The sequence below is a fragment of the Microcaecilia unicolor genome, chromosome 3, assembly GCF_901765095.1.
Source record: "Microcaecilia unicolor chromosome 3, aMicUni1.1, whole genome shotgun sequence".
Taxonomy (NCBI): domain Eukaryota; kingdom Metazoa; phylum Chordata; class Amphibia; order Gymnophiona; family Siphonopidae; genus Microcaecilia; species Microcaecilia unicolor.
The window spans coordinates 1,151,869-1,168,331 of record NC_044033.1 but is presented as its reverse complement, the minus strand read 5'-3'; the positions used below and the strand labels follow the sequence as shown (position 1 = coordinate 1,168,331).

Below are 16,463 nucleotides of genomic sequence, written 5' to 3'. Positions count from 1 at the left end.
CAGCCAATTGCCAAGTGCCGCGTTTTTTCAGCAGAAGACGGGACCTTCGCTCTCTGGGAGTAGATGCTCTTCTCCAACAGTGGCCGACACAGGAGCTTCTCTATGTGTTCCCGCCTTGGCCCATGTTGGGCAGGGTGCTAGGCCGGGTGGCAAAGCATCCGGGTCGGATAATCCTGGTGAGACCGGATTGGCCCAGACGTCCCTGGTATGCGGACTTGATCAGGCTCTCAGTGGACGGCCCTCTGCGGCTGCCAGCGGAGCGGGGCCTGTTGCATCAGGGTCCCGTGGTGATGGAGGATCCCTCCCCCTTTGGTCTTACGGCCTGACTATTGAGCAGCAGCGTCTGAGGAAGAAGGGCTTCTCAGACAAGGTCATCGCCACTATGCTGAGAGCGAGGAAGCGCTCTACTTCTACTGCTTACGCCAGGGTTTGGCGTACCTTTGCATCGTGGTGTGAGGCAGGCTCACTTTCTCCCTTCACTGCTCCAATTTCTTCAGTGTTGGCGTTCCTGCAAGAAGGTCTGGAAAAAGGAGTGTCGCTCAGTTCCCTTAAGGTCCAGGTAGCGGCTCTTGCTTGCTTCAGGGGTCACCTGAAGGGTGCTTCCCTGGCCTCGCAGCCAGATGTGGTGCGTTTTTCTCAAGGGAGTTAATCACCTGCGCCCTCCTCTGCATTCAGTGGTACCTGCGTGGAATCTCATTCTGGTGCTAAGAGCCTTGCAGAAGCCACCTTGTGAGCCCTTGTCGAGGGCATCTCTGAAAGACTGACGTTGAAAGCAGTCTTTTTGGTGGCTATCACTTCAGCCAGAAGAGTTTCCGAGCTCCAGGCGCTATCATGTATAGAGCCCTTTCTGCAGTTCACTGAGGCAGGAGTGTCTATTCGCACAGTGCCTTCCTTCCTGCCCAAGATTGTTTCTCGCTTCCATGTGAATCAGCAGTTCTGTCTACCCTCCTTTCGTAGGGAGGACTACCCAGAGGAGTACTCTGCTCTCAAATATCTAGATGTGAGACGAGTCATCATCAGATACTTGGAAGTGACCAATGATTTCTGGAAGTCGGATCATCTGTTTGTGCTGTTCGCAGGTCCTCGTAAGGGTCTGCAGGCTGCCAAGCCTACAGTGGCATGATGGGTCAAGGAAACCACTGCAGCAGCTTATGTGGCCGCGGGGAAGGTGCCGTCTATCCAGCTGAAGGCTCACTCTACTAGAGCACAGGCGTCCTCAATGGCAGAGGCCGGGTCCGTCTCCTTGGAAGAGATTTGTAGGGTGGCAACTTGGGCATCGGCTCATGCCTTCTTCAGACATGGAGACTGTGGCTGCTCGGGTGGAGGCCCGGTTTGGAGCTTCAGTGTTGCGGTCAGGGATTTCTGTGTCCCGCCCTGGGTGAGTACTGCTTCGGTACATCCCACCAGTCTATGGATTGATCGGCATGATGATATGGAAGGTAAAATTATGTATCATACCTGATAATTTTCTTTCCATTAATCATAGCCGATCAATCCATAGCCCCTCCCAGATATCTGTACTGTTTATATTCTGGTTGCATTTCAGGTTCCAATTTAGTCTTCAGTTCCTGTTCAGGAGGACTTCGTGTTCAAGTTTTTTCAATTGGATTCTTCAGGAGTTGAAATGATTTTGTTTTACAGTGAGCTGCTGCATTCCTCTCCCCTCCGTTTTACGGGGCTGGATTGAGACCTAAATTCTGCCGGCGTTCCCTCCCGCTTCGTGCGGCTGTAGGGCAGCTTTGTACCCCTCCCGCTTCGGTGGTGTTAGGGTCAGTCAGCTCCTCCCGTGGTTGCGGTTGCAGGATTAGCCAGATCCCCCCACATCGGCGGGTGTGGTGTCCCCCCCCCCCCCCCCGCTCCGCGGGGATGAGCTGGACGGATTCCCCTCCCCCGTTTCGGCGGTGGTGAGCTGGGCAGAGTGTCCCTTTGTGGGTGTAATTCTCTAACTGCTGAGTCCTGCGGATGGAGCTTTGATATCGACATACTGAGGAGTTTCCGGCAGCACATGACCACATATAGGGAGGCAAAAGGATTGCTCTCTATAAGTACATAAGTAATGCCATACTGGGAAAAGACCAAGGGTCCATCGAGCCCAGCATCCTGTCCACGACAGCGGCCAATCCAGGCCAAGGGCACCTGGCAAGCTTCCCAAACGTATCTCCACCTGCTGGTAGATGGACACAACCCACCAGTCTATGGATTGATCGGCTATGATTAATGGAAAGAAAATTATCAGGTATGATACATAATTTTACCTTTTTTAACCCTATGTCAAATTTGGTCCTGTTCCATAAAATGTTCAGAGTGATTTAGCAATTTTATCAAATAATTGATTTGGAGTACAATAAATTTAAAGACAAAAGTGTAGTTTAAATATGTGATAGTTGAACAGTACTACTACGACTACTTATTTCTATAGCGTTACTAGACGTACATAGCGCTGTACACTTGAACATGAAGAGACAGTCCCTGCTCGACAGAGCTTACAATCTAATTAGGACAGACAAACAAGAGATAAGGGAATATTAAAGGAAATTTCCAATGACATTAACCAAAGCCTCCATATCATGCATTCATGGGCGGACGCATTTAAGCTGAAACTTAATGCAGAAAAAACCCAATGCCAAGTACTTAGCTCTCAATATAACACGAACAAATTCACCACCATTAATACACCAAATCTGAACCTTCCAATCTCGGATACCCTACAAATTCTTGGCGTAACCATCGACCGACACCTAACACTTGAAAGCCATGCAAAAAACACAACCAAGAAGATGTTCCAATCAATGTGGAAATTGAAGAGACTAAGACCTTTCTTCCCAAGGACTGTTTTCCGCAACCTGGTACAATCAATTGTGCTTAGCCATCTAGACTACTGCAACGCACTCTTCGCCGGTTGCAAAGAGCAAATAATCTAAAAACTTCACCCAGCCCAGAACACTGCAGCCAGACTCATATTCGGCAAAACAAAATATGAAAGTGCTAAACCCTTACGAGAAAAGCTACACTGGCTCCCACTTAAAGAACATATCACGTTCAAAATTTGCTCCCTAGTTCACAAAATCATTCACGGAGAAGCACCAGCCTACATGTCAGACCTGATAGACTTACCACCTAGGAATGCTAAAAGATCATCCCGCACATTCCTTAATCTGCACTTCCCAAACTGCAAAGGCCTAAAATACAAACTAATGCATGCGTCAAATTTCACCTACTTGAGTACACAGCTATGGAACACACTGCCGCGCAACCTAAAAATGAGCTACGAACTAACCAACTTCCGAAAACTACTGAAGACCTATCTCTTTAATAAAGCATACCACAAAGATCAACAAATGTAAACATACACTACTCCTTCACAGATATTCAGAACTGCCTTATAATATCTGCTTGTTATACTACTATCCTGTTATATCATTATCATGTTACCATGATTCTTCTGTAAACTGTCTATTTTTCTACTATATCTTCACCATTTATGATGTATTGTAAGCCACATTGAGCCTGCAAAAAGGTGGGAAAATGTGGGATACAAATGCAGTAAATAAAAATTAAGGTGAGGATGATAAAATAAGGGTTCTGAACAAGTGAATAAGGGTTAGGAATTAAAAGCAGCATCAAAAAGGTGGGCTTTTAGCTTAGATTTGAAGACGGCCAGAGATGGAGCTTGACGTACCGGCTCAGGAAGTCTATTCCAGGCATATGGTGCAGCACGATAAAAGGAACGGAGTCTGGAGTTAGCGGTGGAGGAGAAGGGTGCAGTTAAGAGAGATTTACCCAATGAACGAAGTTCCCGGGGAGGATTGTAGGGAGAGATGAGAGTGGAGAGGTACTGAGGAGCTGCAGAGTGAATGCACTTATAGGTCATTAAGAGGAGTTTGAACTGAGAGAGTAGTGGATGCTTGGAATGCCCTCCCGCGGGAGGTGGTGGAAATGAAAACGGTAACAGAATTCAAACACGCGTGGGATAAACATAAAGGAATCCTATTCAGAAGGAATGGATCCTAATGAGCTTAGCCGAGATTGGGTGGCAGAGCCAGCCGGTGGTGGGAGGCGAGGATAGTGCTGGGCAGACTTATACGGTCTGTGCCAGAGCCAGTGGTGGGAGGCGGGGATAGTGCTGGACAGACTTATACGGTCTGTGCCCTGAAGAGGACAGGTACAAATCAAAGTAGGGTATAGACAAAAAGTAGCACATATGAGTTTGTCTTGTTGGGCAGACTGGATGGACCATGCAGGTCTTTTTCTGCCGTCATTTACTATGTTACTATGTATGCGGAAATGGATAGGAAAAAAAGCAAAACAGCGAAGATGACTAACAAAAACAAAAATAATCAAAAATTAAAAACAAGAAAAAATCAAATTTGTTTTTAAAAATACAAATGCATAAAAAAAAAAATAATAAAAACACAGCTGTGTTTTGGGCTTTTTGCTTAACTTTGTTTCAGGGATCATTTAACGCCACAGTTTAAAAAGAGACACACATATTCCCTTTACAATTGGATAGAATTAAAAATCAACACACGGTGAGAAGACTCCTGACGCAGGCCTGTACGGCCGAAACACAGCTGTGTCGAGTCCCTTTCTCCCTGCTATCCTTTGATTAATAAAGTATTTACATTTTTTAATAAACAAGTGTCGTCTTTTTCATATTTTTTATTTTTTTATGCATTTGTATTTTTAAATACAAATTTATTTATTTTTTTTCTTTTTAATTTTTGATTATTTTTGTTTTTGTTAGTCATCTTCGCTGTTTTGCTTTTTTGGTGTTTTTTGCGAAGACTGATTTCTTCTGTTTTTTGTACTACGAAACGAATAGGAAGCCAGTGAAGTGACTTGAGGAGAGGGCTAATATGAGCATAACGACCCTGGCGGAATATTAGTCGTGCAGCAGAATTTTGAACAGATTGAAGAGGAGAGAGATGGCTAAGTGGGAGACCTATGAGAAGCAAGTTGCAATAGTCTAAGCGAGAGGTGATAAGAGCGTGGATGAGGGTTCTGGTAGTGTGCTCAGAAAGGAAAGGGCGAATTTTGTTGTTATTATAGAGAAAGAAACGACAGGTTTTAGCAGTCTGTTGAATATGTGCAGAGAAGGAGAGGGAGGAGTCAAAGATGACCCCAAGGTTACTAGCTGATGAGACAGGAAGGATGAGAGTGTTAGCCACAGAAATAGAGAATGGGGGAGGAGGAGAGGTTGGTTTAGGGGGAAAGATAAGAAGCTTAAATGGGTGGCAGGAGCACTGCCACCCATTTAAGCTAGTTTTGATACAGTAATGTCTTTAAATTGTAACTCCAAAGGAGCCAGAGGTAACTTTGACGTGCTACCTCTCGCTCCTCTTGGAATTCTTTTGGTCCACCCCTACTTTGTGGCTTGTTGGTTTCTTGACGTAGAGTGTTTGTCGCCTGTTTGTGCTCTTGGAGCTTTAAATGTCTTTTACCCCAAATCAGTTATCTGAGAAATTTGTGTGTGTTGGGGTCAGTATTTTAGAATTAATATTCCCATTTTTTTTGTAATAATTTATAGAGTTATTTAGCCCCCAAAATGACAGTCATTGTTACCCTTTCCAACTCATTGGGAAAAGACAGAGGAAGATAATTTTACAAACTGATAGTAAGAACAGTAAATCAAATGGCACTTTACAGAGAGAGGTTACTAATGAGGACAGTGTACCGGTTCTGATTCTTGTTTCTCTTGTCCTTAGGTGGCATTTCATGCATATTTTGGGGGGATGATGGGGAAGGGGGCCCCCTTTCTCCCTATGTTGCAGTGAGAAGGAGGGGAAGAGCTGAGCCCTTTGCTACAAAGGTAGATACTAACATACAGTGACTACAGGAAAGGAAATGTGCTAACCTGTTGCTGTTCTCTTTTCTGTGCTGTGTTGAGTCGCCTTCTGCTTGCTCTTTGCAGAATCTGACCTACCAGCCTTGTATTCCTTTGTACCTAAAATAGCAGTCACCCGTCTGTAGTAATCCTCTGAGGCTATTCAGTTTCAGGCATAGCCTTGAGCTTTCTGAAAATAAAGAAGCAGAATCCTTGGTGTAGGATAAAGTGGCTTTTGCCTTTCACTTCTTGCCCTTTCCATTAATGAGAGCATGAACAAATTAAAACGAGGAGTGCGATTTGATGCTGGAGCAGCTGCTGCTCTCATGCTGGAGGCACGAGGTAAAAGACCCTCACAGAGGGCTACCCTGGTGGTTTCAATGGCAAGGCAATGAGCTCATGCAGAGGGTTTCCAGTTTGTGCTCCCAGGGTTATCCAATAGGCAATACATCATATATAAACCCAAAATATGAATCTAAGGAAGCTGCAAAGACACTATTACATATAACATAGTAGATGACGGCAGAAAAAGACCTGCACGGTCCATCTAGTCTGCCCAACAAGATAAACTCATATGTGCTACTTCTTGTGTATACCTTACCTTGATTTTTATCTGCCATTTTCAGGACACAGACCGTATAAGTCTTGCCCAGAACTAGCCCCACCACCCAAACACCAGCCCCACCTCCCAATCTCGGCTAAGCTTCTGAGGATCCATTCCTTCTGCACAGGATTCCTTTATGTTTATCCCACGCATGCTTGAATTCCGCTACCGTTTTCATCTCCACCACCTCCCGCGGGAGGGCATTCCAAGTATCTACCACTCTCTCCGTGAAAAAATACTTCCTGACATTTTTCTTGAGTCTGCCCCCCTTCACTCTCATATCATGTTCTCTCGTTCTACCGCCCTCCCATCTCCGGAAAAGGTTAGCCCTGGGGAAACAGGGATTGAAGACGCTTATAACGAGTGTCGAAGAGTAATATCATGTAATGGTGGGATTTAGGGTCTATAATTGCTCGGTTTTGAAAACAGCCTTGCAGTGACAGTTCAGCTGTAAATCATGCATCAAGACCAGCGTAGGAACAGAATATAAATTGATGGGTGGGAAATCTTCTCGTGCTTGTGAGTAAAGGCTCGGGGCACAAGATCCCAGTTTTGGTTCTAGCTGAGCTGAAAAGATCGAGGAGCAGGAGGAAAAAAAGGCCACATTGTGTGTATTCAGAACCTATACTGAAGCCAGAAACATGGAGACCCCTGGAGCATCGGTCCGTATGTCTTGCAGGTCAGTCATATGCCTTTCAAAACCTATACTGAAGCCAAAACATGGAGACCCCCACACCTGTTTCCAGAGCATCAGTCTATGTGTCTCAGAGGTCAGTCAAATGCCTTGCCTTCTACAATGCAAAAATTGTCCCACACTGTGTATATTCAGAACCTATACTGAAGCCAAAAACATGGAGACCCCCCATGCCTCAAGATAGAGGTCCTAATCTCTCTTCCCCCCCCCCCCCCCAATTAAAACTGTAGTGTCATAGTACGCCGGAAAAGACATATTAAAAAAAATTAATTGGAGCCACTATTAGATCCATACACAGTAGCCGATGAAACTTTTCTACTGTGTAATTTCCCTTACGGAATTACAAATCTTTCTTCCAGTTCTGAAAAGGTGCTTAAATTGTCAAAAGGTAGTGCATTGTCTTAAAATACATTGTTCTGTGGGAAGCAGCATAGTATTGTCCCACAGAATCTCTCACTAATTTAGCATGTTTACTAGCTGTAAGGTGTGTGTCGTCAGAATGCAGTTCATTTTTCCCTATCATCAAGCCGATCTATCCATAGACTGGTGGGTTGTGTCCATCTACCAGCAGGTGGAGATACAGAGCAATCTTTTGCCTCCCTATATGTGGTCATGTGCTGCTGGAAACTCCTCAGTATGTTCTCTATCTCAGCAGGTGTGTGGTCACACAGCAGCAGCTCTGGCTAGGTTTCCAAGCCTAATTGTTTAGGTTTTGTTGAGTACCTGGGGTTGAGGGCTCTTCGTGAGCAAGTGCAAACCTGGTGGTGCCAGGTCCCTCCTTTTCTCCCCCCTCCCGCTGGCTCCGTTAAACAAAAAAAATATATATTTTTTTAACGTTCAAAAAGGACGTCCATTTGCAGCTGCTCACTGGAACAAGTCGGAGCAAGAAGCAGGTAATTTTTACCTTTTACTAGCGGGCAGGGGGTTCCCCGAACGGTCTCCACGTGGCTATGGCCTCGGATGGCAAGGGCGCGAAAAGACGCTCCCCGGAACGCGTTCGCGCGCCTAGCGTGGAAGCCCTTTCGGAACCGGGAGAGTTCACCGGTTTTTCCTCCGGCGCGGCGGCCTTTCCTGCCTTAGGCGCCCATCCCCTGCTGGCCGCCCTCCCGGTCGTGACCGGCCACGCGGCTCGGTCGGCTTCTTCTTGGGCCGCCCTCGAGATGGGAGACGTTAACAGCTTGGTCACCCTTGAATCGGGCGACAGTAAGAAGTCGGCGAAATTAAAACACCCTTCTTCCCGCGCGGCTCCTTCTCGGAGTTTCGCGCCGGACGCCATTTTGGACACGCAACACGCCTCTCCCCCGCTACTGGGAGCGCAGATGGAGGGCGCCTATAGGGCCACGGCACAGGCTGCAGAAATGCACAGACTGGGGGGTTTCTCCCCTGAGTTCATTTTGCTGCTGCATCAAGCCTTTCTTATGCAGAACACTGCCCCTGCCCACCTCTCTGATCGGGGTGATGAGGCCTCTGTGCTTAAGCGCCCTCGGGTGGATCTTCCACCCTCGGGGGACTCAGTCTCCTCTGATGTGGATGACGGCAGCGTGTCTGAGTTCTCCCAGAGATCCTTAGCGGAATCGATGGACGAGACTGATCCTCGCTCGGATGGAGTGGACGACCCCTCTGCAGCGCAGCTTTTTCGCTCAGAGGATTTGCCCAACCTGCTTGTGCAGGCCATGAGCATTTTGAAGATTGCCTCTCCGGAGGAAGGCTCTCTCTCAGCTTCTACTGGCTCCGCCATTATACTGGGAACGAAGCGCCCGCCTAGAACCTTCCACGTTCATGAAGCCATGCAGACCTTAATTTCAGCGCAATGGGATGCCCCTGAGGCGAGCCTGAAAGTAGCCAGGGCTATGTCCCATCTGTACCCCTTTCCTGAGGGGGAATGGGAAGCCGTTGTCTGGCCCACGGTAGATTCCTTAATCACTGCCGTGACTAAGAAAACGGCGCTGCCGGTGGAAGGTGGCACTGCCCTGAAGGACGCCAAAGACAGGAGAATGGAGGTGGCCTTAAAGTCGTCCTTTGAGGCGGCCGCTCTGAGTTTGCAAGCCTCGGTTTGCGGCTCCTACGTGGCTAGGGCGTGCCTGACTGTTTTGCAGCGGGCTTCCCCCTTGGACCCTTCCTGGAGGGCGGAATGGCCGACCCTGGAGTCGGGTTTGGCCTACTTGGCAGACTTGCAGTATGATGTTTTGAGAGCCTCGGCCAAGGGCATGGGTCAGACAGTCTCTGCGCGGCGGTGGCTCTTGCTTAAGGACTGGTCTGCTGACCATGCATCTAAATCTCGCCTAGCCAAGTTGCCTTTTAAAGGCAAGCTGCTCTTTGGGGACGAGCTGGACAAGATCGTGACGGAGCTTGGCACGTCCAAGGGCAAGAGGTTGCCGGAGGTCAGGACTCGGGCCGGCAGTGCCCGTCCTGGTTCCTCTAAGGGCCAATTCCAGGAAGCCCGTCGGTATCACCCGAGCAAGTAAGCCTCCTCTGCCTCCGCTTCCTTCAAACGGAACTTCTCCCCCAAGCAGCATTCCTTTCGTAGGGACCGCCGTCCTGGAGGTTCGTCCTCCGGCCCGCCCCCAGGGTCGCGTACCCAATGACTGGGACCTGGTCCATGGCCCAGTGCAGATAGGAGGAAGGTTGTCCTCGTTTCTGGGTGAGTGGACCAGGGTAACTTCAGACGCTTGGGTTCTGGAAGTCATCAGAGACGGTTTCAAGCTAGAGTTCTGCCGACCCCTAAGAGGCGGGTTTGTAAACTCTCCTTGCAAGTCTCAGGTCAAAGCAGCTGCCGTGCAGCAGACTTTGAGCAACCTGATCCGCCTGGGCGCGGTGGTCCCGGTGCCAGTAGATCAGCTTGGCAAGGGGCGCTACTCCATTTACTTTGCGGTGCCAAAGAAAGAAGGATCTGCTCGGCCTATTCTCGACCTCAAGGGAGTCAATCAGGCCTTGAAAGTTCGGCACTTCCGGATGGAGACCCTCCGCTCCATAATAGCTGCGGTGGAAAAGGGAGAACTCCTGGCCTCCCTGGACATCAAGGAAGCTTACCTACATATTCCCATCTGGCTTGCCTCATCAGCACTTTCTGTGCTTTGCAGTCCTGGGCCGACACTTCCAGTTCAGAGCCCTCCCGTTCGGGTGGGCTACGGCTCCGCGGACCTTCTCCAAGGTAATGGTGGTCATCGCTGCCTTCCTCCGCAAGGAGGGAGTGCAAGTTCATCCCTATCTGGACGACTGGCTGATCCGAGCCCCTTCCTATGCGGAGTGCGGGAGAGCTACAGACAGGGTCATTGCTCTTCTGAGCTCCCTGGGATGGATCATCAACTGGGAGAAAAGCCAGCTGCGCCCGACTCAGTCCCTGGAGTATCTGGGAGTTCGATTCGACACCCAAGTGGGCAGAGTGTTCCTGCCGGACAACCGGAGCGTCAAGCTTCAGACCCAGGTGGGCCAGTTCCTAGCCTCCTCTACTCTTCGGGCTTGGGACTATGTGCAGCTGTTGGGCTCCATGACGGCCACGATGGAGGTAGTACCCTGGGCCAGGGCTCATATGAGACCACTACAGCACTCTCTTCTGCGGTGGTGGACCTCAGTCTCGGAGGATTACGCCGTACGCCTTCCTTTGGATCCAGCGGTGTGAAAGGCGCTGAGCTGGTGGCTGAGGCCAGGCAAGCTGTCCGCAGGAATGCCTCTTACGACCCCAGAGTGGGTTGTCGTTACGACGGACGCCTGCTTGACGGGCTGGGGAGCCCACTGCCTGGGACGGACAGCGCAGGGGTTCTGGTCTCCTGCAGAGACGAAATGGTCCATCAACCTCCTGGAGCTCCGAGCCATTCGGTTGGCGCTTCTAGAGTTTCTCCCGGTACTGAGGCCTGTACGGGTCCTGTCAGACAATGCCACGGCTGTGGCCTATGTCAATCGCCAGGGAGGTACCAGGAGCGCCCCTCTAGCCAAGGAGGCCATGAAGCTATGCCTGTGGGTGGAAGCGAATCTGGAACAGCTGTCGGCGGCCCACATTACGGGAGTCATGAATGTCAAGGCGGACTTTCTCAGTCGCCATACCTTGGATCCCGGAGAGTGGCAACTGTCTGCTCGGGTGTTCTTGGACATCACGAAATGCTGGGGCCAGCCGAGCCTGGATCTGATGGCGTCCTCGGCCAAGTGCCGCGTTTTTTCAGCAGAGGACGGGACCCTCGATCTCTGGGAGTCAATGCTCTTCTCAAGCAGTGGCCGGCACAGGAGCTTCTCTACGTGTTCCCGCCCTGGCCCATGATGGGCAGGGTGCTAGGCCGGGTGGCAAAGCATCCGGGCCGGGTGATCCTGGTGGGTCCGGATTGGCCCAGACGTCCCTGGTATGCGGACTTAGTCAGACTCTCGGTGGTCGGCCCTCTGCGGCTGCCAGCAGAGCGGGGCCTCTTACATTAGGGTCCCGTGGTGATGGAGGATCCCTCCCCCTTTGGTCTTACAGCCTGGCTCTTGAGCGGAAGCGGCTGAGGAAGAAGGGCTTCTCAGACAAGGTCATAGCCACTATGCTGAGAGTGAGGAAGCGCTCTACTTCCACCACTTATGCCAGGGTTTGGCGTACCTTTGCGTTGTGGTGCGAGGCAGGTTCTATATCGCCCTTCACTGCTCCAATATCTTCAGTGTTGGCGTTCCTGCAAGAGAGGCTGGAGAAAGGCCTGTCGCTCAGTTCGCTGAAAGTCCAGGTGGCGGCTCTAGCTTGCTTCAGGGGTCGTCTGAAGGGGGCTTCCCTGGCTTCTCAGCCGGATGTGGTACGCTTTCTCAAATGAGTTAATTACCTGCGCCCCCGCTCTGCACTCGATAGTGCCTATGTGGAATCTCAATCTGGTACTACGGACCTTGCAGAAGCCGCCCTTCGAGCCCTTGCCAAGGGCATAGCTGAAGGACCTGACGTTGAAAGCAGTCTTCCTGGTGGCTATCACATCAGCCAGAAGAGTTTCCGAGCTCCAGGCACTCTCGTGTAGAGAACCGTTCCTGCGATTCACTGAGGCAGGAGTATCGATTCGCCCAGTGCCGTTCTTCCTGCCCAAGATTGTTTCTCGATTCCATGTGAATCAGCAGCTTTACCTACCCTCCTTTCGTAGGGAGGATTACCCAGAGGAGTACCCTGCACTCAAATACCTGGATGTTAGATGGGTCATCATCAGATACTTGGAAGTGACCAGTGATTTGTGGAAGTCGGATCATCTGTTCGTGCTGTTCGCAGGCTCTCGTAAGGGTCTGCAGGCATCTAAGCCTACAGTGGCACGTTGGGTCAAGGAGACGATCGCGTCAGCTTATGTGGCGGCGGGGAAGATTCCACCTATTCAGCTGAAGGCACACTCTACTAGAGCACAAGCAGCCTCGATGGCGGAGTCCAGATCTGTCTCCTTGGAAGAGATTTGCAGAGCGGCTACTTGGTCGTCGGCTCATACCTTCTCACGACATTACCGCTTGGATGTGGCTGCTCGGGCCGAAGCCCAGTTTGGGGCGTGAGCGTTGCGTTCAGGGATTTCCATGTCCCACCCTGGGTGAGTACTGCTTCGATACATCCACCAGTCTATGGATTGATCGGCTTGATGATAGGGAAGGTAAAATTATGTATCGTACCTGATAATTTTCTTTCCCTTAATCATAGCCGATCAATCCATAGCCCCTCCCAGATATCTCTATTGTTTGTGTTCTGGTTATATTTCAGGTTCAAGTTCAGTCTTCATTTCCTGTTTACGAGGACTTCGTGTTCAAGTTCTTCCAATTGAAGTCTCTTCGAGTTGAGACGATTTTGTGTTACAGTGAGCTGCTGCTTCCTCTCCCCCCGTTTCGGCGGTGGCTGGATTGATAACTAAATTATGCCGGCGCTCCCTCCCACTTCGTGCGGCTGTAGGGTAGCTTTCTATCCATCCCGCTTCGGCGGTGTTAGGGTAAGCTAGCTCCTCCCGCGGTTGTGGTGGCAGGATAAGCCAGTTCCCCCCGCATCGGCGGGTGTGGTTTCCCGCCCACCGCCCTGGCGGTGGTGCGCTGGAATATTTCCCCTCCCCCGCTATAGCAGTGGTGAGCTGGGCAGAGTGTCCCTTTGTGGCTGTAATTCTCTAAGTGTTGAGTCCTGCGGATGGAGCTTTGATATCGACATACTGGGGAATTTCCGGCAGCACATGACCACATATAGGGAGGCAAAAGATTGCTCTCTATCTCCACCTGCTGGTAGATGGACACAACCCACCAGTCTATGGATTGATCGGCTATAATTAAGGGAAAGAAAATTATCAGGTATGATACATAATTTTACCTTATTGTTTCTTAAGTAATTGCAGGACCTTGGTTCTTCTTGACCGGGTTAGAGAGATCCCAGACATTCAAGGAGACCAATCCAAAACTCACTCGGCACAATGTTCTGAATGTCAACAGCATTATAGTTCTTCAGCACACTCAAATATGCCATCTCATATAACTGGTTCTGATATCTCTCATCCCTCAAAAGAGTAGCCATTGTGGGTCAGACCAATGGTCCATACAGCCCAATTTCCAACCGTGGCCAGTCCCAGGTCACAAGCAGTGGCTTCCCCATGTCTCTCGATAGCAGACCATTGACTTTTCCCCCAGGAGCTTGTCAAAACCCCTTTTTTTTTTTTTTTTTTTAACCCAGATACGCTAACCGCTATTACCACATCTTCCGGCAATGAGTTCCAGAGCTTATTCGTTGAGTGAAAAAATATTTCCTCTTTTTTTTTTTTTTTTTAACTATTTCCATCAGCCCACGTGATGCAGTGAGCTACTACTACTACTATTTACTACTATTTAGCATTTCTATAGCGCTACAAGGCGTACGCAGCGCTGCACAAACATAGAAGAAAGACAGTCCCTGCTCAAAGAGCTTACAATCTAATAGACAAAAAAATAAATAAATAAAGTAAGCAAATCAATTAATGTGAACAGGAAGGAAGAGAGGAGGGTAGGTGGAGGCAAGTGGTTACGAGTCAAAAGCAATGTTAGAGGTGGGCTTTCAGTCTAGATTTAAAGGTGGCTAAGGATGGGGCAAGACGTAGGGGCTCAGGAAGTTTATTCCAGGTATAGGGTGCAGCGAGACAGAAGGCGCGAAGTCTGGAGTTGGCAGTAGTGGAGAAGTGAACAGATAAGAAGGATTTATCCATGGAGCGGAGTGCACGGGAAGGGGTGTAGGGAAGGACGAGTGTGGAGAGATACTGGGGAGCAGCAGAGTGAATACATTTATAGGTTAGTAGAAGAAGTTTGAACAGGATGTGAAAACGGATAGGGAGCCAGTGAAGGGTCTTGAGGAGAGGGGTAGTATGAGTAAAGCGACCCTGGCGGAAGACGAGACGGGCAGCAGAGTTTTGAACCGACTGGAGAGGGGAGAGGTGACTAAGTGGGAGGCCAGCAAGAAGCAGATTGCAGTAGTCTAAACGAGAGGTGACAAGGGTGTGGAGTGTTTTGGTAGAGTGCTCGGAAAGAAAGGGGCGGATTTTACGGATGTTGTAAAGAAAGAAACGACAGGTCTTTGCAATCTGCTGGATATGAGCAGAGAAGGAGAGAGAAGAGTCAAAGATGACCCAAGGTTTCGAGCTGAGGAGAATGAGAGAGCCATGAACAGAAATAGAAAATGGGGGGGAGCGGGGAGGTGGGTTTGGGGGGGAAAATGAGAAGCTCGGTTTTGGTCATATTTAATTTCAGGTGGCGTTGAGACATCCAGACAGCAATGTCAGACATGCACGCTGAAACTTTGGTTTGGATGCAAGGTGAGATATCAGGGGTAGTAGAAAGGTAGATTTGGGAGTCATCAGCATAGAGATGGTAGGAGAAGCCATGGGATGAGAGTAATGAACCAAGGGAAGAAGTGTAGATAGAAAAGAGGAGGGGACCAAGAACAGAACCCTGAGGTACGCCGACAGGCAGAGGGATAGAAGTAGAAGAGGATCCACCAGAGTGAACACTAAAGGTGCGGAGGGAGAGGTAGGAAGAGAACCAGGAAAGCCCTGGAATCCAAGTGAGGACAGGGTATCGAGAAGTATGCTGTGATCGACAGTGTCTAAAGCAGCGGAAAGATCAAGAAGAATGAGGATGGAATATTGACCTCTGGATTTAGCCAGTAATAGGTCATTGGAGACTTTAGTAAGCGCAGTTTCGGTTGAGTGGAGAGGGCGAAAACCAGATTGTAGTGGGTCAAGAATAGCATGTGAGGAGAGAAACTGAAGGCAGCGGCGGTGAACAGCACGCTCAAGTAATTTGGAGAGAAAAGGAAGGAGGGAGATGGGTCGGTAATTAGAGGGACAAGTAGGGTCGAGTGAAGGCTTCTTAAGGAGAGGTGTGACCACAGCATGTTTAAAGGCAGCAGGGACAGTCGCAGTGGAAAGTGAGAGGTTGAGAATGTGACAGATAAAAGGAATAAGAGCAGGAGAGATGGCATTAAGAAGGTGGGTGGGAATGGGATCAGAGGAACAGGTGGTACATTTTGAGGAAGAAAGGAGAAGTGTAGTTTCCTCAATAGTAACTTCAGGAAAGGAGGAAAGGGAATGAGGGGAAGGAGAGAGAGGGGAATGGACTAGTGGAGGGAGAGGTGGTGAGGTAGAGAAAGCAAGGTTTATCTTTTGAACCTTGTTGTGAAAGAATTCAGCAAGGGTCTGAGGAGATAATGAAGGGGATTAGAACCTCTTTTCTTCTGCTGATCACTCCCCTTTCTATACAGCCTAGCAACCTTCTGGCTACGGCCACCGCACCACTAAGCAGCAGGGATTCTCCTCACCTCTCAACACTGAATATCAACCCTATTGGGCTATTATAAACAACTGATAATTACGGATGGGGAGAGGGATCTTGGGGTGATAGTATCTGAGGATCTGAAGGCGACGAAACAGTATGACAAGGCGGTGGCCGTAGCCAGAAGGTTGCTAGGCTGTATAGAAAGGGGAGTGATCAGCAGAAGAAAAGAGAGGTGATCACGTGACGCCATGGTGCAGGGCAGACGCTGGTAAGCTCAGCTCTGTGCCCACTTAACCCAATAATCGGCTGAATTGGCGAGCCCACAGCGGAAAAAGGCACAGCTTCGCACTCATCAGCTGGGGGAATTGACTCGCGATTGGAAAGACCGAGAGAAGAAGCGGAATGGCGACAAAAACAGTCAGAAAGGAGCGAGAGAGACTCAAGCAGGCTGACAACAAAATGGCCGACCAGCGTGATATCGGAGAACTTACAGCAGGCTCTGTATGGATGACGGAGATCACTGCCGAGATCACAGCGGCGGTTGAGGCGGCCCTAGATAAAAAATTACAACAACTTTATGATAGAGCGGAAGAAGCTCACGAGCGCATCGATAGCATGAGTTTGGAGCTGGACGAAGGGCTGCAGTGAGT

The 16,463-nt window shown here is 49.4% G+C and overlaps 1 protein-coding gene across 2 annotated transcripts in view; it reads left to right on the top strand.

The window, feature by feature from the left end:
• MEA1 (male-enhanced antigen 1) overlaps positions 1-16,463 on the top strand; it is a 46,635-nt gene that overhangs the window by 9,167 nt on the left and 21,005 nt on the right. The window contains exon 1 of one of the 2 annotated variants that reach the window (XM_030195686.1): positions 5,747-5,809. The exons of the other annotated variant lie outside the window; for it this stretch is intronic. The gene's annotated coding sequence lies outside the window, so the exon portion shown is untranslated. Of the gene's footprint in view, positions 1-5,746; positions 5,810-16,463 lie in introns of those variants that run through there. 2 annotated transcript variants of the gene reach the window in all.